The 27,291-nt window shown below is 45.4% G+C and overlaps 1 long non-coding RNA gene across 3 annotated transcripts in view; it reads left to right on the forward strand.

Moving 5' to 3' along the window:
• The window catches only part of LOC143804639 (uncharacterized), a 254,962-nt gene that overhangs the window by 208,279 nt on the left and 19,392 nt on the right, over nt 1-27,291 (forward strand). Inside the window, exon 2 of one of the 3 annotated variants that reach the window (XR_013221070.1) lies at nt 679-804. The exons of the other annotated variants lie outside the window; for them this stretch is intronic. This is a non-coding gene — a long non-coding RNA (uncharacterized LOC143804639). The remainder of the gene's footprint in view (nt 1-678; nt 805-27,291) is intronic. 3 annotated transcript variants of the gene reach the window in all.

A 27,291-nucleotide genomic window follows, 5' to 3' on the forward strand; every position in this document is an offset into this window, starting at 1 on the left:
GTTGTGAGAACTGCTCTTGTTTTTCAGAGACCTGAAGAAAAACCCATTGGTGTGGCAGAATTCTGGGTCTGGAAACACGCCTTGTAGCCCGCCCAAGTCCACTGTTGGGGGTTAATAACGGGTCTCTCGCATCGTTCCTGCTGTTATTATGTTATTGATTTGCACTTTAATATTGATTATTTTGCACTACCTCAGAAAATACTTGAGTTCGCCCTTAAAGCGAATGTTTAACTGTTGTATTTGAAAGAGTATATTAAAGAGTTAATATAATAGAAAAAATTGTGGTTTACATAGTTTATAGTATGTAGTTGAGAATATAGAGCACTTTGAATAAAATTGAAGAAAATGCAGTAAGCCCGTGGGGTTGATAGACTGTTCTGCATCTGAATAAAGTAAACCCATGGGGGTTGGTTGAAACCTTGCACTTAGAAAAGAATAGGAGTAATAAAATGTTGGTTTGCACTTAAGAGATAGTATACCCGTATGGGTAATTGTATTTCATAATTAGTAACTGTTTTCTACTTTTATTAAAATGGGCCCATGATGTACATATGTTTGTTATGCAACGTTCAAGTGTCCTCACCTCCCATAAAGGGAAGCACAGTTATATCAATTTGTTTTACAGCATTTAAAAATTTGTATGTCTTTTGCTAATGTATTGTTGTTTTCTTTTCCCAGTCTGGGAGTACTGGATTTAATGGGGGGAGTGCAGTGCCCCAGGGTCCTGGTCATTGCAGTAATGTTATTTTCCTCTAGGGGAGAGTGATATTACGTTTGGAGACAAAGAAGGACAACTGAATCCAGGTATCACAAACATGTAACACATTTCACACTCCAGGCCACCAGGGGGAGCTCTGCTCCTATTTATTAGGGCACTCTTCACACTTAGGTAAAACTGGTTGCCTGGGAGGAAGTTAGTTAGTTGCTGGCTGAGCGACATGCAATACCCCTGGTGATGCTCGCCAAACCTGTGACCATTTGAGTGGTAAATGGGTCGACACTACCCTCACAGATTACACACCAAACCATTCCATTCACTCTCTCCATGTCTCCATCTCATCAGGACATTATTTCACTACTTGTCATTCCTGAGGGATTTGATGATGTCCTGTTGGGGATACCATGGTTACGCTACCATTCTCTTCATATAGAGTGGTCCTCAGGGAGAATTCTGGGATGGAGTAAATCCTGTGAGGGTAGATGTCAGAGGGAGTGCATTCAGGTTGCTACAACTGAGGTACCCGCAGATCTTTCCTCTCTTCCCAAGCACTATTGGTCCTATGCGGATGTGTTCTCCAAAAGGGCTGCAGAGACCCTTCCGCCTCACGCCCCTATGACTGTCCTATTGACCTCCTGCCTGGTGCAGAGCCTCCCCGGGGTCGAGTCTATCCGTTATCTCTTCCGGAGACCGAAGCATGTCCCCGCTACAGGGCAAGTGGGAAGAGCCAGGAAAAGTGCCAGAATTGGTGCATCTAATAGATGTGCCTTTTCTGGGCAGCTGCGGTCTGCTTTTTTTAGGATAGGGGGGTCAATATCCATGGCAGCCTGACAATTCCAGCCACCAGCTGTCAGTTTTAGCAAGGCTGGTTGTCAAAAATAAAGGGGACCCCACACCGCTTTTTTAAATTATTTATTTTAATAATAATAAATATGGCATGGGGACCCCTCTATTCTTGATAACCAGCCTTATTAATGCTGGCAGCTGAAGATTGCATCCCCCAACTGTGATTGTTGCCTGGATGGTTGTAGAACATACAGGGGAACCCACACTGTTTTTTCATTTATTTATTTATAGCCCAAGCAGCGGGTGATGAATACTCACATCAGCCGCCGCTGCTGTCATTGTTCTCACTTGAATATAATTCTCATCATTCTTCCCAGCTCGCGGTGATTGCTGGCAGAGCAGGGGAGAATGATGAGAGCCAACTTCAGCTTCTGGAGCTGGGGAACAGCGCTTACTGTAACACTGCTTCTCTGGTGCCGGAACGTGTCACACAGATGATATCCCAGTGTGTCATCTCTGAGCACGTGTGCGGGATGTTTTGCAGCCCAGGCTGCCAGTAATATAATGGGCATGTCTACGTGTAGGTCACACGGACACACGATCCATGGAAGCACACTGACATGTGCACAGACCCATTCACTTGAATGGGTCTACGTGTGTCAGTGTCTCCGGTACTTGTGAAAACTGTCACCACATGTACCGGAGACACGTGAAAGAGAACTTAGAGATGGGTGAACCCGAACGCTAGAGTTCGGGGTTTGTATCAAACACCTAATGTTCTGGCACAGATCCCAAACACGGACTTCCCCAGGAAGTCCATGTTTCTGTACTGAGTGTTTCTCGCACTGTCATCTACTTGGGAGAAACACCGGCGGATCTGGTCGGCAGTAAGATCATTATTGCTGGTCAGAAAACTGCGGTTCCCATGTTGTTAGATGACAGCATGAGCCAGCAGCTCTGACTGGAGGTAAAAAGTTTACCTACGGTCACAGGCATCGGCTGATTGGACTACTACTTCCATCAGCCTACACCTGCTGCCACTAATAACCGCAAAAGCAGGCCGTGGCTGATGGGAGTATTCATCAGCTGGAGCCTGCATTATAAATTTTTATAAAAAATTATGTGGGTTTCCCAGTATTTTTGATAACCAGCCAGGCAAAACTGACAGCTGCTGGTTGCAACCTTCAGCTTTCAGTTTTATCATGGCTTGTTATCAAGACTAGAGGGGTCCCCACATAGTTTTTTTAATTATTTAAATAAATAATTTTAAAAAAGGCACGGGATCCCCCCACATTTTTGACAACAAGCCAAGCTAAAGCAGACAGCTGCAGGCTGATATTCTCAGGCTGGTAAGGGGCCATGGATATTGGTCCACTTCAACCTAAAAATAGAAGCCCGCATCCAATCCAGAAAAGGTGTATCTATTAGATGGGGCAATTCTGGAGCTTTGCCATGCTCTTCCCACTTGCCCTGTGGCTCTGGCAAGAGGGGTTCATATTTGAGTGGTTGAAGTCACCTTTCTATTAACAGCACTTCTGGAATTAAGGTGGTGCACAAATAGGATAACCAAATTCGCCAGCTGTAATATAAGGACACTTGGCACTCATACAGGTGTATTCAAAAGAAATTTATTGAATGTAGAAAATCCAGAGAAATTAAGAGACGTTTTAGTCAACAAATGACCTCCATCAGTCTTTAGGCAAAAAAAACATAAACTAACATACAGAAAAAGAAACGATAGTAGAAAACAGAAAAAAAAACACCATCACTCAATTATATCACTGAATGAAAAAGCAGACTGTAATAACATAACAGAGCATGATCAATACATCAAAAAGAAAAAACAACAAAATACAAAACAAAACAACTGGCATAAAGGTCCCAAATAGCACCTTTGGTGCTAATCATGGAGAAATAGAAACATTGGAACACAGGAGTGGAGAATCAGTTACGAAAAAACAGGAAAAACAGTGTCTTGCATTCCTAGCAGCACCCAGTAACCATTCAAAATAAGGTGCAGCAATAAGTTTAATATGACAATAGTACTGGAAACAATGGGTGTTGTGGATATAGGGTGCCACACAAGCCTGTGAACGCCAAGATAGCCAGAGAAACGATAATAGGCTGGGTTCACATTAGCATATGTGTGCGCAGAGTATACCTGCGTACCGATCTGCATGCGTCTTGCGTACATATATTTAACATTGTGTACAAAGGGACATGCGTTTGCATCAGTTCGCATGCAATTTTTTGATGTGTCAAATATCTGCAGGCAACGCATGCGGATGAGTGCATATAAACAACGTATTACTGTCTATGGGAACGCATTGGTACACAAGGACATGCGTATGCATGCGTTCGATGCGCTTCCCTACTTCGGACTGCGCATGTCCAGGAATTGATTGAGACATGCCCATTGAGACACACCCTCCTGGAAATATCGAACCCATGCGCATAAACAACGCAAGCACAGGCAAAAACACATACAAACGCATGCACACGCAGCTTTTTTTTGGCATCATGCATAAGCTGATGCGGATAAAAAACACAGCGTAACCATGCGTTTGAAAAATGGAAAAATGGCCATACATAGCTAGAACTTGAGATTTGCAACAAGAGCGAATAGCGGTATTATTTTTTTATTTTTTTTTTTACAAATTTAAATTATTTCTGCTATGATTATGAAAAGCATTATGTTTATGCAAAAGCATGCAGTCCTAGTGAGACCTTGGAAGTAAGAGATTTTAATAAAAATATTAAAATAATTTGTTTTTGCCAACAAGAAAGAGGGCATTCCATTCCACAGTTCTAAATCTGTAAAACATCAGGTTCATGTCAAGTACCAAATGCTTTCTGTCTAGAGTGTTCCTGTCTAAGTATTTAATCTAAATAGAGTTCGATACTTAAGGCTTGCCTCCATGTTTGCATGCAAACAGTGGAGCACAAGCACGATAATGAGCTCTTTGCGTGCTAACATGGTTTTAGCAAGTTGAAATGAACAGAGAATACTTGTCACATGTCCAACAAAATATGATTTAAAAGAACTGTCACCTCCTGTTAGGCAGGTTAGTCTGAAAGTGAGCCAAGTTCCTTTTTAAGAATTTTAATTAGCAATAAGTAGGACAAAATCCATAAGCTTCTCAAAGTTTACATGTGCTACTGTTTGAGATTTACTCTTTAACCCAGTTAGTTCAGGCTCCCCTCCAAAGCGTGGATTAGCTGTCCAATGCAATGTTATCTACAAACCTAGCAGTCATACCCATAATCCTATTAACAAACTCCTTGGGAATATTAAGAACACATTTATACAGGATATGGGAACAACTCCAAATTATGTTTAACTGCAGTACAAACTCACAATTTCCATATATTTACAGTGGATATACAAAGTATGCATGCCTCTGTTAAAATGTCAGGTTTTTGTCATATAAAAAAAATCACACCAAGTAGAATAATTTCAGAACTTTTACCATCTTCAATGTTACCCACAATCTGTTCAATTCAATTGAAAAATAAACTGAAATATTTTGGGGTGGAAAAATAAAAATAGAAATCTAAAATAATGTAATTGCATAAATATTCACACCCTTAAACTAATACTTTTGTTCACCCTTTGAATTTATGACCACCTTCATTTTTTTTCTAAGTAGGTGTCTATCAATGTGGCACATTAGATTTGGGAAATGTTGTCCACTCTTCCTTGCAATAGCGGACATCTACTGTGTACAGCTCACTTCAGGGCAACCTACAGAATTTCAATTGGATTCAGGTCTGGGGTCTAGCTGGGCCTCTCCAAAACTTTGATGCACTTCTGGTAAAGCCAATCTTTTGTTGATTTGCAGGTGTGCCTAGGTACATTGTCATACTGAAATGTGAAATTCCTCTTCACCGTCAGCTTTTTAAAAGAAGTCTGAAGGTTTTTCTGCATAATTGATTTTACTTTGAAAAGTTCCAGCTGCTAAAAATGTCCTCAAATGCTAATGTTGCTCCAACATGCTTCACAGTGGGGAAAGTGTTCTTTTGATAATGCGCAGGCTGGCTTTGCACCATACATACCTTTTAGAGTTCTGAACAAAAATTTCAACTTTGTTCTCCATAAAGTCTGTCAAAAGCGTGTGGGAAAATGTTGTGTTGTCTGATGAGCTTTTGGCAAAACACAGCTTGGATGTTTTCTTCGTAAGAAAAAAACCCTCTTCCATCTTGTCATCATACTACACAGGCCAAGTCACATAAAGAATACAGGAGATTGTTGTCACATGCAGTATACAACCAGTACTTGACAAATTCCTGCAGCTGTCTCTTGGCGGCCCCCAATTTGTTTAAAGTCTTTTCATCCAGTTCTAGGTAATGTTATTGGTGTACCAAATTTAAGCCACTTTTTGATGACCGTCTTCACAGTGCTCCATGGTACATCTAGTACCTTGGAAACATTTTTGTGCCATTCTTCTGATAGCAAAGCAATCTCATTGTTGAAAGTTACCTAGCAAGCTGTAAAATGCATCTAAGAATTTGTCAGGAAAATCCGACTATGATAAATAAACTTTATATGAAGTTAATCAGAATCAGTGTAAATGATGACCACTGTGTACTGCCTTCTATTTAGCATTAGTTTAAGGCCTGTTTCACACGTCAGTGGCTCCGGTACGTGTGGTGACAGTTTTCTCACGTACCGGAGACACTGACTCACGTAGACACATTAAAATCAATATGTCTCTGCACCTGTCAGCGTGTTTTCGCAGACTGTGTGTCCGTTTGAAAAACACGGAGACATGTCAGTGTTCGTGGGAGCGCACGGATAACACGGACCCATTAAAGTCAATGGGTCCATGTTAAACACGTATCGCACACGGATGCTGTCCATGTGCCATCCATGTGCCATGCAGGAGACAGCGCTACAGTAAGCGCTGTCCCCCAGCTTGTGGTGGTGAAGTCGCCATTCATCCCTTCTCTCCAGCAGCGTTCGCTGGAGAGAAGGAATGAGAAATCATTGTTTTTTAATTTTTTTGTGGTTAAAATAAACTTCCCGACAACCTCCCCCCTCCCAGCCCCTGTGCGCTCGCCCGCTGGAAATAAAATACTCACCCAGCTCCCTCGATGCTTCCTCTCAGCGCCGCAGCTTGTCCTGTATGAGCGGTCACGTGGTGCCGCTCATTACAGTGATGAATATGCGGCTCCATCTCCCATAGGGGTGGAGCCACATATTCATCACTGTAATGAGCGGCACCACGTGACCGCTCATACAGGACAAGCTGTGGCGCTGAGAGGAAGCATCGAGGGAGCTGGGTGAGTATTTTATTTCCAGCGGGCGGGTGCACAGGGGGTGGGAGGGGGGAGGTTGCCGGGAAGTTTATTTTAACCAGAAAAAAAAAATATATAAAAACAATGATTTTTCATTCCTTCTCTCCAGCGAATGCTGCTGGAGAGAAGGGATGAATGGCTGCTTCAGCATCACACTGGGGACAGCGCTTACTTTAGCGCTGTCTCGTGCCCGGTCTGTGTGGTACTCAGTCAGCACACAGGCGGCACACGGCTGTCGCACGTGTGCCACACTGATGTGCCACGTGAGCTCACGGACACACGGACACGGATAACTCCGGTACCGATTTTTCCGGTACCGGAATTATCTGGACGTGTGAGACTGGCCTAAATGTGATTGGCTAATTCTGAACATATCCCCAGTTATAAGAGGGTGTTCACACTTATAATTATTTTAGTTTTGTTATTTTTATTTACCTCATTTTTTTCTCAATTGATTTGTACCAATTATGGGTGACATTAAAGGTGGAAAAAGTTCTGAAATGATTCTTCTTTGTATGATTCTTATTTGTATGATGGGAAAAAACAGTGTATTTTAACAGGTGTATGGCCTTTTTATATCCACTCTACCCATATATCTATATATTTATATACAAGCCCAATACCAAAATGTTGGTACACTTTGTATAAAGTAAAGAAAAGACAAATTAAATGATTTGGAAATCTTTTATAACCATATTTTATTTGCAACAGAACATAGAACACCTATCAGAAATTGAAAGATATTTTTTTTTCCAGTGTATTTGAAAAAATTAACTCATTTAGAAATTGATAGCAGCAAAACACATCATAAAAGTTGGGACAAGGCCATGTCTAACATTGTGTAGCATCTCTTTTTCCTTTTGCAAGAGTCTGTAAATGTCTGGGAAGTGAGGAGACCAAATTGCTGGAGTTTTAGGAGAGGATTGTTTTCACACTCTTGCCTGATGTAGGATTCACACTGCTCAACAGTTTTCTTTCCTGGATTTTACATTTCATAACGCGCCAAATGTATTCTATTGGTTAAAAGTCTAGACTGTAGGCTGTGATTTTATCACCTGAACTCTTCTGCTGCAAAGCCATGCTCATTTGATGAATGCAGTGTGTGGTTTATCATTGTCTTGCCTTCTCTGCCATTGTCAAGGCCTTCTCTGGCATAGACGATGTCTGGATGGGAGAATATGTTGTGCTAAAATTTCTACATATTGCTCAGCATTGATATACCTATAGTCTCTAATCTAACCCTATACCAACAGAGATGTAGAATTTTGAACTGTGAGCTGATAACAAGAGTCCCCAGGACACTGTTTGTGTTTTCCATAAAAAAAATGTCAAATTTTGATTCATCTGACCATGGAACAATTTTCAATTTTAAAATGTGAGATGGGACAATGGCCATTGTCCTATCCCCTGATGACGCCGCACACACAGTGAAGCATGTTGGGGGTACAAGTGCTTTAATAATGTTTGTCCTATTCAGCCAATAAGTATTGACAACCCGGGATGCCATTCTATTTAAATGTCCCAACGCAGTTAAAAGACTAACATAATCCTCAGGCAGATTGGGGGCAATCTTTTAACTCACTTTTTGTGTACCCACTTTTAGTGGATTTAATAAAAGTAATTTTTTATGGTTTAATAGAGAGGGATTTTTGGGGGGGTTCTCTGAAGCCCTGCAATGTGTAGCACATGAGATCGGATGATCGCAGCTTCTAGTCTCCTATGGGGACTATTGAAGCAAGTGTAACGTGAAAAAAAAATGTTTTTATAAATATTTACACATTTTTAAAAATTAAAAGTTCAAATCACCCCCATTTGCCCCATTCAAAATAAAACAATAAAAAAAACTTAAAAGACACATATTAGGAATAACTCGATCTAGCAATATATAAAAAGAAACAATTAATATGATCCATAAATGGAGTAACGAGGAAAAAAATGAAAATTAATGAATTATGTTTTTTTGGTCGATGCAACATTGCATTAAAATGCAATAACGGGCGATAAAAATATTGTATCTACACCAAATTGGTATCAATTAAAGCATCAGCTCAGCACAAAGAAAAATAAGCCCTCACCTAACCCCAGATCATGAAAAATGGAGAAGCTATGTGTTTTGGAAAATGGTGCCTTTTCTTTTTCTTTTTCTAGAAGCTTTGAATTTTTTTCCCCACTTAAATAAAAAAGAACCTAGACATGTTTGGTATCTTCAAACTCATAATGACCTGGATAATCATAATGACAAGTCAGTCTTAGCATTTGGTTAGCATGGTAAAAAAAACAACTCAAGAATTGTGGAATTGCACTTTTTTTGGAACTTCACCACACTTTGAATTTTATTCCTGTTTTACAGTACACAATATGGCAAAACCAAATAGTGCCGTTCAAAAGTACAACTCGTCCCTCAAAAAACAAGCCCTCATATGGTCATATTGATGGAAAAATAAAAAAATGTATGGCTCTGGGAAGAAGGGCAGCAAAAAATGGAAATGGTGAAGGGGTTAAAGGACATTTGAAAAGATCGTATGACATTTGCTCTGAATAGGCACAAAAAGGGTAAAAGACAAACAATAAAAGCATGTTTTTTGATTTTGCACAAAACTCGTCACCCCGTGTGAAACATTTTAAAGCATTTGGCATAAAAACGGCAACCAACACCACAGGACAAAAGAGAAGTCCCTTCAAAACGGAATGCAAATAATGAATAATGGCTTTAGAATATAGATAAGAGAGCCACATGATGGCAACAAGAAGAGATAGCCATACACCACTTATTTACTGTGACAAGTATTCTCAGCTACAAGCTCTACAGTATATTTAAAAAAATGTAAATTGTATCGGATATATCAATTGTGAACAATATTTATTAGGCCCCTAGAAAATTGTACAATTTACACTGTGGTCAAATGATTGCTCTAAGTTCAAATTACCGTAGTTGCTTGAAACCTTCTTTTTTCATGTTCCTAGCTCTTTGAATATTCACATAGGTAGTTTTGCGTTATTATTTTCTAATTTTACAATCTTATTATTTATTCCAAAATGAGTTTGAAATTTCTGCATAAGAATAAGACGAGTAAAGTTGACAATGTGAGCTAATATTCAAATAGTTGCTCTTTGTGGCTTTTAGTATCAGACGTGACTACTTTTATTTTATTTAAACTGCATTTTGTTCCTTCTCTCACTACTTAACCAGCATTTTGATACAGGAAAGATAAATATCTTGGTACCGTGTTAGCCAGTAGATAGAAAAATATTTAGAATTGAGAGTCCTCAGTGGTTGATACCTTCAGAATTTCTTTTAATCTGTGCCTGATGAAGAGACCTGAGTAGTCTCGAAAGCTTGCAATTTGTTACCATCTTTTCAGTTAGCTATTAAAAGGTATCAACCACTGAGGACTCTCATCTAAATATTTTTCTACTTAACCAGCTACATTTACAATCGCCTTCAGTGTCTTGTAGGCCGTTTTCTATGGCTTTGCTGTCAAGTTCATTTTCATTACAGCCTTAAGTTTCAGTCTACTGGATCAGAAATGTAGTACAATACTGCCACCTGCTGTTCATCTTTCATTTAAAATTTAAAGCTGCTTTTCCTACAACTTCTTTCTAACTTGCTTATAACTAGTGTTGAGCATTCCGATACCGCAAGTATCGGGTATCGGCCGATACTTGCGGGTATCGGAATTCCGATACCGAGATCCGATACTTTTGTGGTATCGGGTATCGGTATCGAAACAACATTAATGTAAAAATGTGTAAAAGAGAGAATTAAAATAAAAAAATATTGCTATACTCACCTCTCCGACGCAGCCTGGACCTCAGCGAGGGAACCGGCAGCGTTGTTTGCTTAAAATTCGCGCTTTTCCTTCCTTACGTGAAGTCCCGGCTTGTGATTGGTCGCGTGCCGCCCATGTGGCCGCGACGCGACCAATCACAGCAAGCCGTGACGTAATTTTAGGTCCTTCAGGATTTTAAAATTACGTTCTGGCTTGTGATTGGTCGCGTCGCGGTCACATGGGCGACGCGACCAATCACAAGCCGTGACGTCACGGGAGGCAGGACACGCGCGCATTTTAAAATGCGCGCGTGTCCAGCCTCCCGTGACGTCACGGCTTGTGATTGGTCGCGTCGCCCATGTGACCGCGACGCGACCAATCACAAGCCAGAACGTAATTTTAAAATCCTGAAGGACCTAAAATAACGTCACGGCTTGCTGTGATTGGTCGCGTCGCGACCACATGGGCGGCACGCGACCAATCACAAGCCGGGACTTCACGTAAGGAAGGAAAAGCGCGAATTTTAAGCAAACAACGCTGCCGGTTCCCTCGCTGAGGTCCAGGCTGCGTCGGAGAGGTGAGTATAGCAATATTTTTTATTTTAATTCTTTCTTTTACACATTAATATGGATCCCAGGGCCTGAAGGAGAGTTTCCTCTCCTTCAGACCCTGGGAACCATCAGGAATACCGTCCGATACTTGAGTCCCATTGACTTGTATTGGTATCGGGTATCGGTATCGAATTGGATCCGATACTTTGCCAGTATCGGCCAATACTTTCCGATACCGATACTTTCAAGTATCGGACAGTATCGCTCAACACTACTTATAACATATTACAAATATTTCTTATTACATTACAAGTTATTGATTTACTTAGATACATTCTTGTCTATTTTCAGTATACAATAAAAACTATTTGCTTAAACCAGAAATACCACTTTAAAACATTACCCCTTAACCCCTTAACGACCGCCGATACGCCTTTTAACGGCGATCATTAAGGGTACTTAAACCACAGCACCGTTAATTAACGGCGCTGTGGAAAAAGTGAATAGTGCCCCCCAGAGTCCGATTTTCTTCGGGGTCTCGGCTGCCGGGGGTAGCCGAGACCCCAGAGAACATGATTCGGGTCGGTTTTTACCGACCCCGCTTTTGCGATCGCCGGTAATTAACCGTTTACCGGTGATCGCAAAAAAAATAAAAAATCCGGTTTTGCATTTATTTTCTCTCCCCTCTGATGTGATCGCACATTAGAGGGGAGAGAAATAGGGTCCCCCGAGCCCCCCACAGTACCTTATGTACTGAAAACGCTGTCCCCCGGTCCCCGGCCCTCCTCCGTCTCCTCCGGCATTAACAAAATGGCGGGCGCATGTACAGATGCGCCTGCCAAAATCTAGCTTCCCCCGGAATTGGCAGTTGATTGGGGTCGGTTTTTACCAACCCCAGGAGCGATTGCAATCCCCGGGGTCTTTACAGACCCCCGGGGTTGCGATCGCCCCATATAGCATATATATATATATATATATATATATATATATATATATATATATAAAAGTTTCTTTTGCATTTTCTCTCCCCTCTGATGTGATCGCACATCAGAGGGGAGAGAAATAGGGTCCCCCGAGCCTCCCACGGTACCCATTAGTCCCTGCAGATGATGTCCCCCGGTCCCCGGCCCACAGCTCCCGGCACCCTTCTTCTTCTCGGCTGTAAGAAAATAGCGGGCGCACTGCGCATGCAAGATCTGCCAGCAGACACCCGGCAACCAGTGAGAATTTTCTCATTGTCTGCTGGGTTTTGATTACTGTGATATGTCCTATCACAGTGATCAAAACCCCTAATATTTGATAAATATGGCAGCACTTGGGATTTACCTGTCTCTTCTCAATTGTAGTTGTTCTGGGAGAGAAGAGAGAGAGACTACATTTCAAGTGCTGCCCTGTCAGTGATAAAAAACATCATTTCTGCATCTGCCAGCATCCCATTTATCCACCCCCGTTTACTATAATCCCTGCATCATCAGCAGAGGATTATAAAAAAAATATATATTTTTTTTTAATTTTTTAGGGTTAGGGTTAGGGTTACACATATTAGGGTTAGGGTTATGCATATTAGGGTTACGCATATTAGGGTTAGGGTTACGCATCTTAGGGTTACGCATATTAGGTTTAGGGTTATGCATATTAGGGTTACGCATATTAGGGATAGGGTTAAGTATCTTAGGGTTACGCATATTAGGGTTAGGGTTACGCATCTTAGAGTTATGCATATTAGGTTTCGGGTTACGCATATTAGGGTTAGGGTTACACATTAGGGTTAGGGTTACACATATTAGGGTTAGCAGAGGAAATAAATAAAATGGCCCGCAGAACTTTCAGCGTGGAGCAAGCTTACAGCCTGCTTTGCTCCGGCAGCTCTGGCAGTGAAACAGAATCTGCCTCTGAAGCTGAGCAGCTTTCAGATGGCTCTTCCTCCACGGGATCCCCCAGCCCAGTGGTAGCGGAGTTGGTCGTCACTGCTGAAGTTTCAGAGGCAGGACCAAGTACCGCAGTCCCCCCACCGCTGTGGTATAATGACACCTCATTTTCCCCTCAAATTTCCCCTTTTTCTGCAGTCCCTGGAATAAGAGTAGATGCCGCCAATTTTACCCCCATTGATTTTTTTCACATTTTCATTAGCCCCGAAGTCCTGCAATTAATCGTCCACCAAACAAACGTATATGCCCGGCAATATATTTCCCAAAAACCCTGTCATGCTCGCGCCCAGACTGGTTGGTGCGGGCGTGCGGGGGAGTGGCCCCACTGGACCACAGACCAAACCTCCCTGGAAGGGGCGTAACTAAGTAGCTTCCTAGGTGTTCGCTGGAGCCTCTGATGGTGAGGTCAGACTTGTGCAATAGGAAGCTACCAGGTACCTGTCATGAATCCCAATGGCTAGGGATAGCACAGGACAAGCAAGGTACAAATATATAACGGACGAGCTCTAGGGTGATGGAACCTGGGCTGACCGCTGCCCTACGCCTGACAAACGCAACTAGAGATAGCCAGGGAGCGTGCCTACGTTGGTTCTAGATGCCACGCACCAGCCTAAGAGCTAACTAGTACTGCAGAGAAAATAAAGACCTCACTTGCCTCCAGAGGAATGAACCCCCAAAAGGTATAGTTGCCCCCCACATGTATTGACGGTGAAATGAGAGGAAGGCACACACATAGAGATGATATATATAGGTTTAGCAAATTGAGGCCCGCTGTAAACTAGAAAGCAGAACGATACAAAAGGGGTCTGAGCGGTCAGCAAAAAACCCTAATCAAAAAACCATCCTGAGATTACAAGAACCCATGTGCCAACTCATGGCACATGGGGAGAACCTCAGTCCACTAGAGCTACCAGCTAGCATAGAGACATAATAAGCAAGCTGGACAAAAAACCAAACAACTGAAAATCAGCACTTAGCTTATCCTGAAAGATCTGGGAGCAGGTAGGCAGGAACAAAACAGAGCACATCTGAATACATTGATAGCCGGCAAGGGAATGACAGAAAGGCCAGGTAAAATAGGAAACACCCAGCCTCTGATGGACAGGTGGAAACCAAAGGCCGCAACCCACCAAAGTCACCCAGTACCAGCAGTAACCACCAGAGGGAGCCCACAAACAGAATCCACAACAGTACCACTCCAGGGTGGAGTCTGGTTGTGGCTGATGATCCCACCGGGGAACGGAACATAGACAAGCAAGCGGGCACGGCTGGCACATAGGCAGGCAGACGGGTACAACAGGAACACTGTCAGGCAGGCGGGCACGGCTGGCTCTCTGGTAGGCAGGCAGGCACGGCTGGCTCTCTGGCAGGACTGGTAGACAAGACTGGTACACTGGAAGAACCGGTAGGGACCGGTCTGCAGGCAGGTATGTAGAACGGGTAAGAACCTGTTCAGACACGAGGACCTAGGAATAAGTAGATAAAGACCGCAAGAGCGGATGCAGAGCGAAAGCACAGGAGCTAGAGCCAAGAACAGAAATGCAGGAGGCGGAGCCAAGAGCAGGAGGCGGAGCCAAGTGCAAAACTGCAGGAGGCGGAGCCAAGAGCTGGAGGCGGAGCCAAGTGCAAAACCGCAGGAGGCGGAGCCAAGAGCTGGGGGCGGAGCCAGATAGAACCGCAAGGAGCGGAGCCAGGTAGAACCGCAAGGAGCGGAGCCAGGTAGAACCGCAAGAGCGGAGCCAGGTAGAACCGCAAGGAGCAGAGCCAGGTAGAACCGCAAGGAGCGGAGCCAGGTAGAACCGCAAGGAGCGTAGCCAGGTAGAACCGCAAGGAGCGGAGCCAGGTAGAACCGCAAGGAGCGGAGCCAGGTAGAACCGCAAGGAGCGGAGCTAGGTAGAACCGCAAGGAGCGGAGAGGTGCTGCGGGAGGGGTCTCTACAGCAAAGCTGAGCAGAGCCACAAAGAATGTGGAGAGAAGCTGCAGCAAGGGATAACTGCAACAGCAGAAGATAAGCTGAGAAGAAAGGAGCAGAAACGCAGAAGTGAGGAGCAGAGGTAAAGTAACAAAGGTTCAGAGCAGGCAGAGCTGCAAGAGTGCGGAGTGAAAACAGACTGAGAATACAAGGAAAGACAACAGGGAAGGAAGCCAAAGACTAGGAGACTGAGGTAAGACTAAGTGCAGACAAGGCAATGGAACAAGACACAAGGACAAAGACACTGGGACCAGGATATTCTGCCTCCTGGTGGGCGGACAACAAGACCTAGGAAATAACACAGAGAATCCTCCAGAGAGGGAGTAACTGAGAGCAAGGCCAGGCAAACTCAGAAGCAAGACACTAACTGAGCTAACACATTGCACAGGCCCAGACCACTGAACTAAATACTGGAGGTCTCCTGGCAATTGGTCAGGAACAGATTGGACAGATGCACCTGATTCCTCTAAGAACCAGAGAGTTCAGGCGCCGCCCCTCTATACACAGAACTATGAAGCATGCAGAGAGCAGAGACACAGAACATGGAGCTGGCAAGAAACAGAAACCACATTATGGCCTGGAGCAGTGGGTAAGATAGTGTGAGAAATGCGAGGCCATGCCGTGATGCCAGCAGAGTTGTTACAAACCCACTGCCTTTCATTCTCGTTCCTGGATCCCCACAAATGTCCCCGAAATACAAAAATTCTTAGGCCTCACCCTGAAAATGGGTTTAGTAAAAAAAAACACACTTCGCCCTTACTGGGCAACAAAAGCTGTCCACTATAGTTGAGCGACTTTTACTTTTTTCGGATCGAGTTGGGTTTCGCGAAACCCGACTTTGTCAAAAGTCGAGTCGGGTGAAATCAGTCGATTATTGCGAAAATTCGAGGGCCGACTGAAACACAAAACCCAATGCAAGTCAATGGGGAATCAAAGTCGGCAGTGAGTGGAGGACAGGAAAACACCTACAGTGCCCATTTTAATGCCAAAAACATCAATTCTTATTACTGAAGCTTGTCAATCTTAATTTACTTTATAATAATAGTTAGGCATTGAAAACTGGGGGGGGCATTTGGCTAAAGTTGTGGGGGGGGTAGGGCTGGCTGAAGATTTTCGTGGGCCCAGGAAACGCGGAATACGTCACGGCGGTGGAGCAAGGAGAGGTAAGTATTTCAACTTTGCAAGTGTTGTGATCCTGAGCAAGCAAGGGGGCCCACTCATTGGCACTGGCACAGGGCCCCTCAAAGTACGGCGGTGTGTTTGATGGCATGTGGCGCCTCCCACTGGCAGAGACACTTTTGCGTACTATGAGGGGCCCTGTGCCAGTGACGTTGCCAACGAGTATGCCCCCCCACCTGATGGAGGAACCTGCACTTTCATCTGCACCTTCCTCTTTGTCCCGGTGTAAGGTGGTATAGTATGCAGGAAGGGGAACCTGACTTTCAGCAAGGTCAGATTCTGGCTGTGTAGAGTGCAAGGGGAATGTAGTGGTCTGGGTCAATGTACCAGCAGACTCATCTAGCAGTGGCTGGGCAATGGGCAGGATGAGGAGGAAACACAGATATAGGCCCAAATAATAAAGTAGGCTAAATGCAGTTCAAAATTGGTAACAGGACTAAACTGGCGGCATTGCTTTGTTCAGTGGAGGACAACTGTAATGTGAGGCTGACACAGTTAGTAGGCCCAAAAAAGTAAGTAGGCTAAATGTAGTTCAAAATTGGTAACAGGACTAAACTGGCGGCATTGCTTTGTTCAGCGGAGGACAACTGTAAGTAGTTGGTGACACAGTTAGTAGGCCCAAAAAAGTAGGTTAAATGCAGTTCAAAATTGGTAACAGGACTAAACTGGCCGCATTCCTTTGTTCAACGGAGGACAACTGTAATGTGAGGCTGACAGTTAGTAGGCCCAAAAAAGTAAGTAGGCTAAATGCAGTTCAAAATTGGTAACAGGACTAAACTGGCGGCATTGCTTTGTTCAGCGGAGGGCTACTGTAATGTGAGGCTGACACAGTTAGTAGGCCCAAAAAAGTAAGTAGCTTGAATGCAGTTCAAAATTGGTAACAGGACTAAACTGGCGGCATTGCTTTGTTCAGCGGAGTACATCTGTGATGTGAGGCTGACACAGTTAGTAGGCCCAAAAAAGTAAGTAGGCTAAATGCAGTTCAAATTTGGTAACAGGACTAAACTGGCGGCATTGCTTTGTTCAGCGGAGGACAACTGTAATGAAAGGCTGACACAGTTAGTAGGCCCAAAAAAGTAAGTAGGCTAAACGCAGTTCAAAATTGGTAACAGGACTAAACTGGCGGCATTGCTTTGTTCAGCGGATGACAACTGTAAGCAGTTGGTGACACAGTTAGTAGGCCCAAATAATAAAGTGGGCTAAATGTCTGCCAAAAAATTGTTCATAAATAAACAGGTGGCATAGCTAGGTACAGGGGTGGGCTCCTCTGCTGAGTAGCAGACAGTGGTAGTAGGCGCAAAGTATTAACTGGTTTAAATAGAGGCCAGGGCCCCTGTATATTTTAACTATCATCTATCATTTCAACAAATTTGTATTGGCAGTGCCATTGAAGAATTTAACAGCACAGACTACACAGTGGTGGAGCAGGGAGAGGTAAGTATTGCAAGTGGTAGAGCACTGTTTGAGCAGGGGGGAAACACTCTCGTGGGCGGCGGTACTGGCACAGGGCCCCTCATATTACGACGGTGTGTCTGACGTTGGTTGTGCACCACCACCGTCAGAGACACTTCATTGTACTATGAGGGACCCTGTGCCAGTGCCGTCGCCCAAGAGTGGGTACACCCACCTGTCCAGGCAAACGGCACTCGCACGGGTGCATGTGCCAGGTGGTGAGCACGGCCCTGTGGGGGGAGTCAGCCCATTTAGGGAGGTATAAAAATGGCCTATGGTGGACATTCAGCAGCTGCAAATGGAGGAATTGGAGCAGTCAGTAAGAGGAGGCCAAAAGCAAGACATTTTTCAGGCAAGCTATGTGTCAGCTGGGGAAGGTGGGGCAAAATAATTTGAAATCCATGATTGGTTCATTTTAATGAAGGTTAGATCATCAACATTTCGGGTAGCCAGACGTGTCCTTTTTTAGGTCAGTATTGAACCAGCAGCACTGAAGACTCTTTCTGATAGCACACGAGCAGCAGGGCAAGCGAGCTCCTGTAATGCATATTCTGTCAATTCAGGCCAGGTGTCTATTTTAGATGCCCAGTAATCAAAGGGGAATGACCTGTGAGGGAGAACATCGATAAGGGAGGAAAAGCATTTCGTAACCATACTGGACAAATGCTGTCTCCTGTCACTTTGAATCGATGCAGCAGTACCTGTCGTGTCAGCGGTCATTGCAAAATCACTCCACAACCTGGTCATAAAACCCCTCTGTCCAACGCCACTTCGGATTTGTGCACCTCTAACACCTCTGCCATGTTGCCCCTTACGGCTCGTGTGAGAACCATCACCGCCGCTGTGTGCTGGGAATGCCTGAACCAAGCGGTCTAAAAGAGTTGATTGTTTGGTAGCCAAGAATTGCTCAAGGTTCTCATGTGGTATGATATTTTGTAATTTTCCTTTATATCGTGGATCTAGGAGGCAGGCCAACCAGTAATCATCGGCCATCATTTTGATAATGCGGGGGTCCCTTTTTAGGATATGCAAGGCATACTCAGCCATGTGGGCCAATGTTCCAGGAGTCCATTCACTGCTTGTGCTGGGTTGAGGAGCACTTTCTTGCAAATCAACATCACTTGTGTCCCGCCAAAACCCTGTATCTGACCTTGCAACGCCACCAATTTCTATTGCCCCGAGAAGCATCCTCCTCCCATAAATATTCATCCCCATCATCCTCCTCCTCCTCCTCTTTGTCAGCCACCTCGTCCAGGAGAGTTCCCTGAGCAGACAATGGCTGACTGTCATCAAGGCTTCCCTCCTCCTCGGCTGCAGACGCCTGCTCCTTAATGTGCGTCAAACTTTGCATCAGCAGACGCATTAGTGGGATACTCATGCTTATGATGGTGTCGTCTGCACTTACCAGGCGTGTGCATTCCTCAAAACACTGAAGGACTTGACAGAGGTCTTGTAGCTTTGACCACTGCACACCAGACAACTCCATGTCTGCCATCCAGGTGCCTGCCCATGTATGTGTATCCTCCCACAAATAAATTACAGCACGCCTCTGTTCGCACAGCCTCTGAAGCATGTGCAGTGTTGAGTTCCACCTTGTTGCAATGTCGATTATTAGGCGGTGCTGGGGAAGATTCATCGATCGCTGATGGTTCAGCATACGGCTGGAGTGTAAAGTCTTCGCACCTTCAGGAACAGGGCTGGTAACCCTGGATAATTTTTCAGGAAGCACTGCACCATCAGGTTCAAGGTGTGAGCCAGGCAAGGTATGGGTTTCAGTTCTGAAAGGGCTATGGCAGCCATAAAATTCTTTCCGTTATCACTGACCACCTTGCCTGCCTCAATATGTACACTGTCCAGCCATGACTGAGTTTCTTGCTGCAAGTACTCGGCCAGAACTTCCGCGGTGTGTTTGCTGTCGCCCAAACGCTTCATTTGTAACACAGCCTGCTGACGCTTACCACTAGCTGTTCGATAATGGGACACCTCGTGTGCAACACTGGCAGCTGCAGATGAAGTGGTCATGCGACTGAGCTCTGTGGACGAGCTTTCGCTTCTGGAGGAGGAGGAGGAGGAGGAGGGGTGGCGAATGCCTACAGCCAACTGTTTCCTAGACCGTGGGCTAGGCAGAATTGTCCCACTATGGCTGTCCCCTGTGGACCCTGCATCCACCACATTAACCCAGTGCGCCGTGATGGACACGTAACGTTCCTGGCCGTGCCTACTGGTCCATGCATCTATTGTGAGGTGCACCTTTCCACTGACTGATTGCCTCAGGGCATGGACAATGCGGTCTTTGACATGCTGGTGGACGGCTGGGATGGCTTTTCTCAAAAAAAATGTGCCGACTGGGTAGGTCATAGCGTGGTTCTGCGTAGGCCATCAGGACTTTGAAAGCTTCGCTTTCAACCAACCGGTAGGGCATCATCTCTAACGAGATTAGTCTAGCAATGTGGGCGTTCAAACCCTGTGTACGCGGATGAGAGGATGAGTACTTTCTTTTCCTAACGATAGTCTCTTGTAGGGTAAGCTGGACTGGAGAGCTGCATAGGGTGGGACTACCGGTGGTGGTGATGGTGGACATGGTAGATTGAGAGAGGGTTGGTGATGGTATTCTTGATGTTGGCCTACATACAGTGTTTCCTACCAAAAACCTTGTGATTCCCTGACTGCTTTGGCTTTGCGACGATACCTCCACATTTGCTGCAGGTGGTGTCCTAACCGGTGGGCTTACAGTGAGGGAAGCAATGTAGCGTTGCTGACTACCTTCATTCTGAGCAGGTGCACCAACGGTACGGGACATTTTGTAGTTAGTCCAGGCTTGCAAGTGCATGCTGTTTAAATGTCTAAACATGCACGTTGTATTTAAATTGTGAAGATTCTTCCCTCTGCTAAAGGTCTTTGAGCATTTCTTACAGATAACTTTTGACTGATCATTTGGATCTTGATTAAAAAATTGCCACACTATTCCTACTATGGAATACCTTTTCAGGCATTGCACGCTGTGCTACTTTCACCAGATGGCCACGCTGTCCTAAAACTGTTTTTGTTTTTGACAAACGTTTTTGGACCGATATGGGCCTGCCAGATGACAGCTGTTGCGATGTAGATGGCTGCTGCGGATCATCCTCCTCCGCTTCTGAGCTACTGGCAGTGGCACCCTCTTACCCCAATGGCTGCCAATCTGGGTCAACAACTGGGTCATCTATCACCTCCTCTTCAATGTCATGTGCACCTTCCTCTGTGTCACTGTGTAAGGTGCTATAGCGTTCGGGACGGGGCACCATAGTCTCATCAGGGTCATATTCTGGCTGAGTACACTGCGAGGGCAATGTAGTGATCTGAGTCAATGGAACAGCATAATAATCTAGCTGTGGCTGTGCATCAGTGCACTCCATGTCCGATTCATCTTGTAATGGGCAGTTAACAATTTCCCTTTCTAACCCAGGCACGGTATGTGTAAAGAGCTCCATGGAGTAACCTGTAGTGTCGCCTGACGCATCCTTCACTTTTGGTTTGGGTGAAGGACACAAGGAAACGTCTTGTTCCTGACCGGGAGCATCCACTGACGACTCGCTGCTTTTATATTTGGAACTTTCTGAAGAGGAGGTGAAAGAGCTAGAGGCTGAGTCAGCAAGGAAAGCCAAAACTTTTTCCTGCTGCTCCGGCTTTAAAAGCGGTTTTCCTACTCCAAGATAAGGGAGCCTTCGAGGCCTTGTAGCCAGACGATGACGCTGGCTCAACACCTCCAGCCTTAGGTGCTATTTTGCTTTTCCCACTACCACCAGATGCTCCCCCACCACCACCATCAGTACCAGCTGGCAACGACCGCCCACGGCCTCTTCCACCAGACTTCCTCATTTTTGGGAAAATGTTACCAAAATAACAACCGTTATATGGTACTGTAAAACCAGGTAGAAGGTGTATATAAACTTGTTGAGAATTTAAATCTCCCTTTTTATTTTGGGGAGACTGAACAAAAACTCAGGCCCAGTGTATAACACAACACAATGTAAGTGGCAGAACGTGGCTGGCTGATATACGACAAACTAACAGAACTGACGTATATCCACTTTGTGACAATTTGAATCTCCCTTTTTTTTTGGGGGGGGAGACAGCACCACAACTCAGGCCCAGTGTGTAACACAACACAATGTAAGTGGCAGAAAGTGGCTGGAAGATATCTGAAAAAATCCAAGGACTGTAGTACAATTTCAATCTCCCTACAATGATCTCAGGACAAGTATGGCAGCAATACAAAGGACTGCTGCACACAAAAGTGTGGACAAATAAACAAGATAACTGTGCAGAAAGGATCAACAGGATTTTTGCTTTTAAAAAGCAGTTGGTTTGCACAGCAGTGTGCAAACAGCAATGCAGCTATCAGGCAGCCTTATAAGGCAGCCTAATAAGCTACAGAACTGATGTACGAAAAAATAGCCTCCACTGTCCCTGCAAAAAAAGGTGGTGTTGGACAGTGGAAATCGCTACAGCACAAGCGGTTTGGGGGTTAATCTTCCCTCCCTAACTATATCCCTTCTTCTGACGAAGCTGCAGCAACCTCTCCCTATGCTCAGATCGGCAGAAGTAAGATGGCGGTTGGCGTGCGCGCCCCTTTATAGCCCCTGTGATGCCGCAGAAAGCAAGCCAATCACTGTCTTGCCCTTCTCTAAGATGGTGGGGACCGAGACTTATGTCATCACGCTGCCCACACTCTGCGTCCTCCTTCATTGGCTGAGAAATGGGGCTGAACGCGTCATATGAAACGTGACTTTGGCGCGAAGATCGCCGACCTCATGGCCAATCCCACACTAGGATCGGGTCGGGTTTCATGAAAACCGACTTTGCCGAAAGTCGGCGATTTTTGAATTTGTCCGATCTGTTTCGCTCAACCCTAGTCAGCCATGATGAGCTATGATTCCACCTCCTTGGCATTCAAAAATATAATTTCGAAATACTGGCATATTTTAAAACAGGACAAGATTATTGTGGAGCTACTACCAACTCATCCCAGATTTGTCTTAAAGGGACTCTGTCACCTGAATTTGGAGGGAACAATCTTCAGCCATAGGCAATCTTGCCTTGCGCAGGCGTGTACTATGGAGGACAGAGAATGGACTTCAATCCAATATTGCAGCCAGCATGCAGCCAGCGGGTAAAGAAAGGGTGAATCAAACACCCAAAAACCCCGCTCCTATGGCTAAAGATTGTTCCTTCCAAATTCAGGTGACAGAGTCCCTTTAAGGTGGGCACCAACTTTGGCATTCAAATTACTCCTACTAACAAAGACGTTGTCACGGGGAGACTAGGTGGGTGAGAGCTAATAACCCGGGCCCCTGCAATTTCCCTCAGACTAGGGAAATGCTGACTGACCCTCTACCTGAAGTTTACACTGATGGTGTGCATGTCCAGGCCTCGAACCTCACCCTGCCTCCTGTTACAACCCTAAGCTGAAAACCTCCGCCCTCCACCCAGTGAATGCAATACACCAATACCCACAGTTAGCACAGACAAGGATAAAGGAAAATATACACCACGCCGCAGTCACTCAGGAATACACTATAAATGTGCAGGGCAAAATAAACACAAATATAGGAAGGAGTAAATAAGACAAAGGAAAATACACCACCAGCAACGATACTCCAACAACCAGCTCTCCACTCCAGACCGAGATAACAACGAAAGACAGAAGCTATAATCGGCAACGCCCAAAGATCAGGAAAGCTATTTAAAGGCAATGGGCATGGCCCAGCTTCCAATCCGAGGATCAGGTAAATTAACCCCGGAACAGCTAGACAAAATCTAGCCGACGCCAATGAGCAAATAGTGGTCAAAAGCGGAACTACCGCTGTCTGTCGGATGACCTGGTCTGAACGGCGTATGACATGACAGTACCCCGCCTTCTACGAGGGACCCCAGGGCCCTCACGGCTTATAGGACCCGGCTTGTCCGGATGGCGACGATGAAAAAACCTGACCAGCCGATCCGCATGAACGTCCGAGGCTGGTACCCAGGACCTCTCCTCAGGCCCATAACCATGCCAGTGTACCAAGTACTGTAAAGTACGACGCACTACACGAGAGTCAACCGCCTTGGAGACTTCAGACTCCAAATTACCATCCACCAAGACTGGAGGTGGCATAGGCGCCACGTCCACAGAACCCACCACCTTCTTTAGAAGAGACCTGTGGAACACGTTGTGTATCTTATACACTGTAGGGAGCTCTAATCGGTACGCTACTGGGTTAATGACGGCGGTGACCCTAAATGGACCAATAAACCGTGGACCCAATTTAAGGGATGGTATTTTGAGTCTTATGTTTTTTGTGGATAACCACACCCAGTCATCCACACTCAGGTCCGGACCTGGCACACGCCTACTGTCAGCCACACGTTTGAACCTAGCACCCACACTCATCAGGCGCTGTTTAACTCTCCTCCAGACTGATGATAATTGTGCTCCTAACTGATCCTCCTCCGGAACGCCGGAAGAGCCCCTCTGACTCAAGGTATAAAATTGAGGATGTAGCCAGTAAACACAAAAAAACGAAGACTCCCCAGATGACTCCTGGCGGTGATTATTGATGGCAAACTCGGCCAAAGGAAGAAAGGTAGACCACTCCTCCTGGTTATCAGAGACAAAGCAGCGTAAGTACTGTTCCAAATTTTGGTTCATACGCTCAGTCTGACCATTTGACTGAGGATGGAACGCCGAAGAATGAGACAACTTGATCCCCAGCTGTGAGCAAAATGCTCTCCAAAATTTTGCCACAAACTGAGACCCCCTATCAGACACGATGTCAGACGGAACCCCATGAAGTCTGACCACCTCCTTCACAAATACCTGAGCCAGAGTCTTAGCGTTAGGCAACGAAGGCAAAGGCACAAAGTGCGACATTTTTGAAAACCGATCAACAATCACCAAGATGACCGTGTTCCCAGCTGATGAGGGCAAATCAGTGATGAAATCCATGGAGATTTCCGTCCATGGCTTACTAGGTACTTCAAGAGGAAGTAGTGTGCCAACAGGATGGGAGCGGGGCGTCTTAGCCCTAGCGCACGTGGTACAAGCTGACACGTAGGAGACCACATCCTGTCGGATCTTGGGCTACCAAAACCGACGTGACACCAACTCCAAGGTACCTCTAACCCCTGGGTGGCCAGCCAGGACAGCATCATGATGCTCCACCAAAACCTTTAGGCGGAGATGAAGTGGTACAAAAGATTTGTTGATGGGAAGCTCAGATGGTACCTCCTCCTGAGCCTCGGCAATCTCAGCCTCAACCTCGGTAGTGAGATCCGAAACCACAACACCCTTTTGGAGGATGGGTACTGGATCCTCCCGAGGTTCACCCCCCGGAAAACACCTGGACAGAGCATCCGCCTTAGTGTTTTTAGACCCCGGTCTGTAAGTGACAACAAAATTGAACCGCGTGAAAAACAATGCCCAGCGAGCCTGCCTGGGGGACAGACGCTTGGCTGACTCCAAATACAGCAGATTCTTATGATTGGTAATAACAGTAACCTGATGTACCGACCCCTCCAAGAAGTGTCGCCATTCCTCAAAGGCCAACTTGATTGCCAACAACTCCCTGTTGCCGATATCGTAGTTACGTTCGGCGGACAACAGTTTCTTGGAGAAATAGGCGCACGGACGCAAACCACTCAAAGATGAGCCTTGAGATAGTACCGCCCCCACACCAACCTCAGACGCATCGACTTCCACAACAAAGGGTTTTGATACGTCTGGCTGCACAAGAATGGGGGCTGAAACAAAACTGTTCTTAAGAAATTCAAATGCGTGCACAGCAGCCTCAGGCCAAACGGAGAAATTGGTACCCTTGTTAGTCATGTCAGTTAGCGGTTTAGCAATGATGGAAAAATCCTTGATAAATTTCCTATAGTAGTTAGAAAACCCAAGGAACCGCTGAAGTGCTTTCAGGTTATCAGGACGTTCCCAATGCAGCACCTTTTGCACCTTAGCGGCGTCCATTTTAAAACCAGAAGCAGACACAATATAACCCAAGAAAGGCAACTCTTGAACAGAAAATACACATTTCTCAAGTTTAGCATACAGCTTATTCTCTCTGAGAAGCTGTAACACCTGCCTGACATGATCTAAATGAGCATCACGGTCGCAAGAATATATGAGGATGTCATCTAGGTACACGATAATGAATTTCCCCAAAACATGCGAGAACACATCATTGATGAAATGTTGGAACACTGCAGGTGCGTTAGTCAACCCAAAAGGCATCACCAAATTTTCAAAATGACCCTCAGGGGTATTAAAAGCCGTCTTCCACTCATCACCTTGATGGACTCTTATGAGGTTGTACGCCCCCCTGAGGTCAAGCTTGGTAAACCACTTAGCACCCGCCACCTGGTTGAACAAATCTGGTATCAGTGGCATCGGGTATGGATCACGAACCGTAATCTGGTTCAACTCCCTGAAATCCAAACACGGGCGTAATCCGCCATCTTTCTTCTTCATGAAGAACAACCCTGCTGCCACCGGCGAGGATGACGGCCTGATGTGCCCTTTGCTCAAGCTTTCAGCAATATAATATTTTAACGCTTGTATCTCTGGACCGGAGATGTTAAACATCCTTGCTTTAGGCAACTTGGCCCCTGGTTTAAACCTGATAGAACAGTCATAGGGACGATGTGGCGGCAACTCTGAGCAACCCTTTTCAGAGAACACATCCACAAAATCCAGAAGTGACTCCGGAACGCTTGAAGTCACCGCAGGCACACATGTAGCCAGGCAATTCTCCTGGCAGAACTCGCTCCACTGAATTATGTCCTGAGTTTTCCAGTCAATTACCGGGTTGTGCATGGACAACCAAGGAAAACCCAAAACCACCTGAGCAGGAAGATTCCTGAGCACCTTACATGTAACCCGCTCGGAATGTAGAACCCCAAGGTGGAGTTTCACCTCAGCCACAAATTCAGTAATCTCCCCCTGAGAGAGAGGAGCAGCATTGATGGTGACCACACGGATAGGATGAGACAGTTTTTCAATCCCAAAACCTGCTGTGCGCGCAAGCTCCTCATCAATGAGATTTGTGGCTGAACCACTATCCACAAAAACAGTAATTGGCAGCTCACTGCCAGCGATAAAAACCTTAGCAGGGAGCATGCATTGAGAAACCACCATGGAGGATATACATAAGCTCAGATTGGTCTCCTCCACACCATCTGAGTTAAAAGTTTTCCGCCGTTGCGTTTTTCTTAGACAGCAGAGGACAGATGTTAATAAAATGACCAGTTTTACCACAGTAAAAACAGGCTCCCTGCTTCCTGAGCTCAGGGGCTCGATTCTTAACATGTGATGCCCCTGCGATTTGCATAGGTTCCGTGGGCTCACCTGCAGCAACCTCATGTGAACCCAAACCCTCTCCCATAGGCGGTGTCTCATGCTCCCCCTGACGCAAACGGCGATCAATGCGGACAACCAGACTCATAGCGGAATCTAGAGAAGCAGGAGTCTCGTACATCAGAAGAGCTTTTTTAACCCTTCCAGAAACCCCATGAATAAACTGACCCCGCAATGCTGGATCATTCCATTGGGTATCGATCGCCCAGTGGCAGAATTCAGAACAGTAATCCTCTGCTACTCGCTCCCCCTGGCGAATAG

This window comes from Ranitomeya variabilis, chromosome 2, assembly GCF_051348905.1.
Source record: "Ranitomeya variabilis isolate aRanVar5 chromosome 2, aRanVar5.hap1, whole genome shotgun sequence".
NCBI lineage: Eukaryota > Metazoa > Chordata > Amphibia > Anura > Dendrobatidae > Ranitomeya > Ranitomeya variabilis.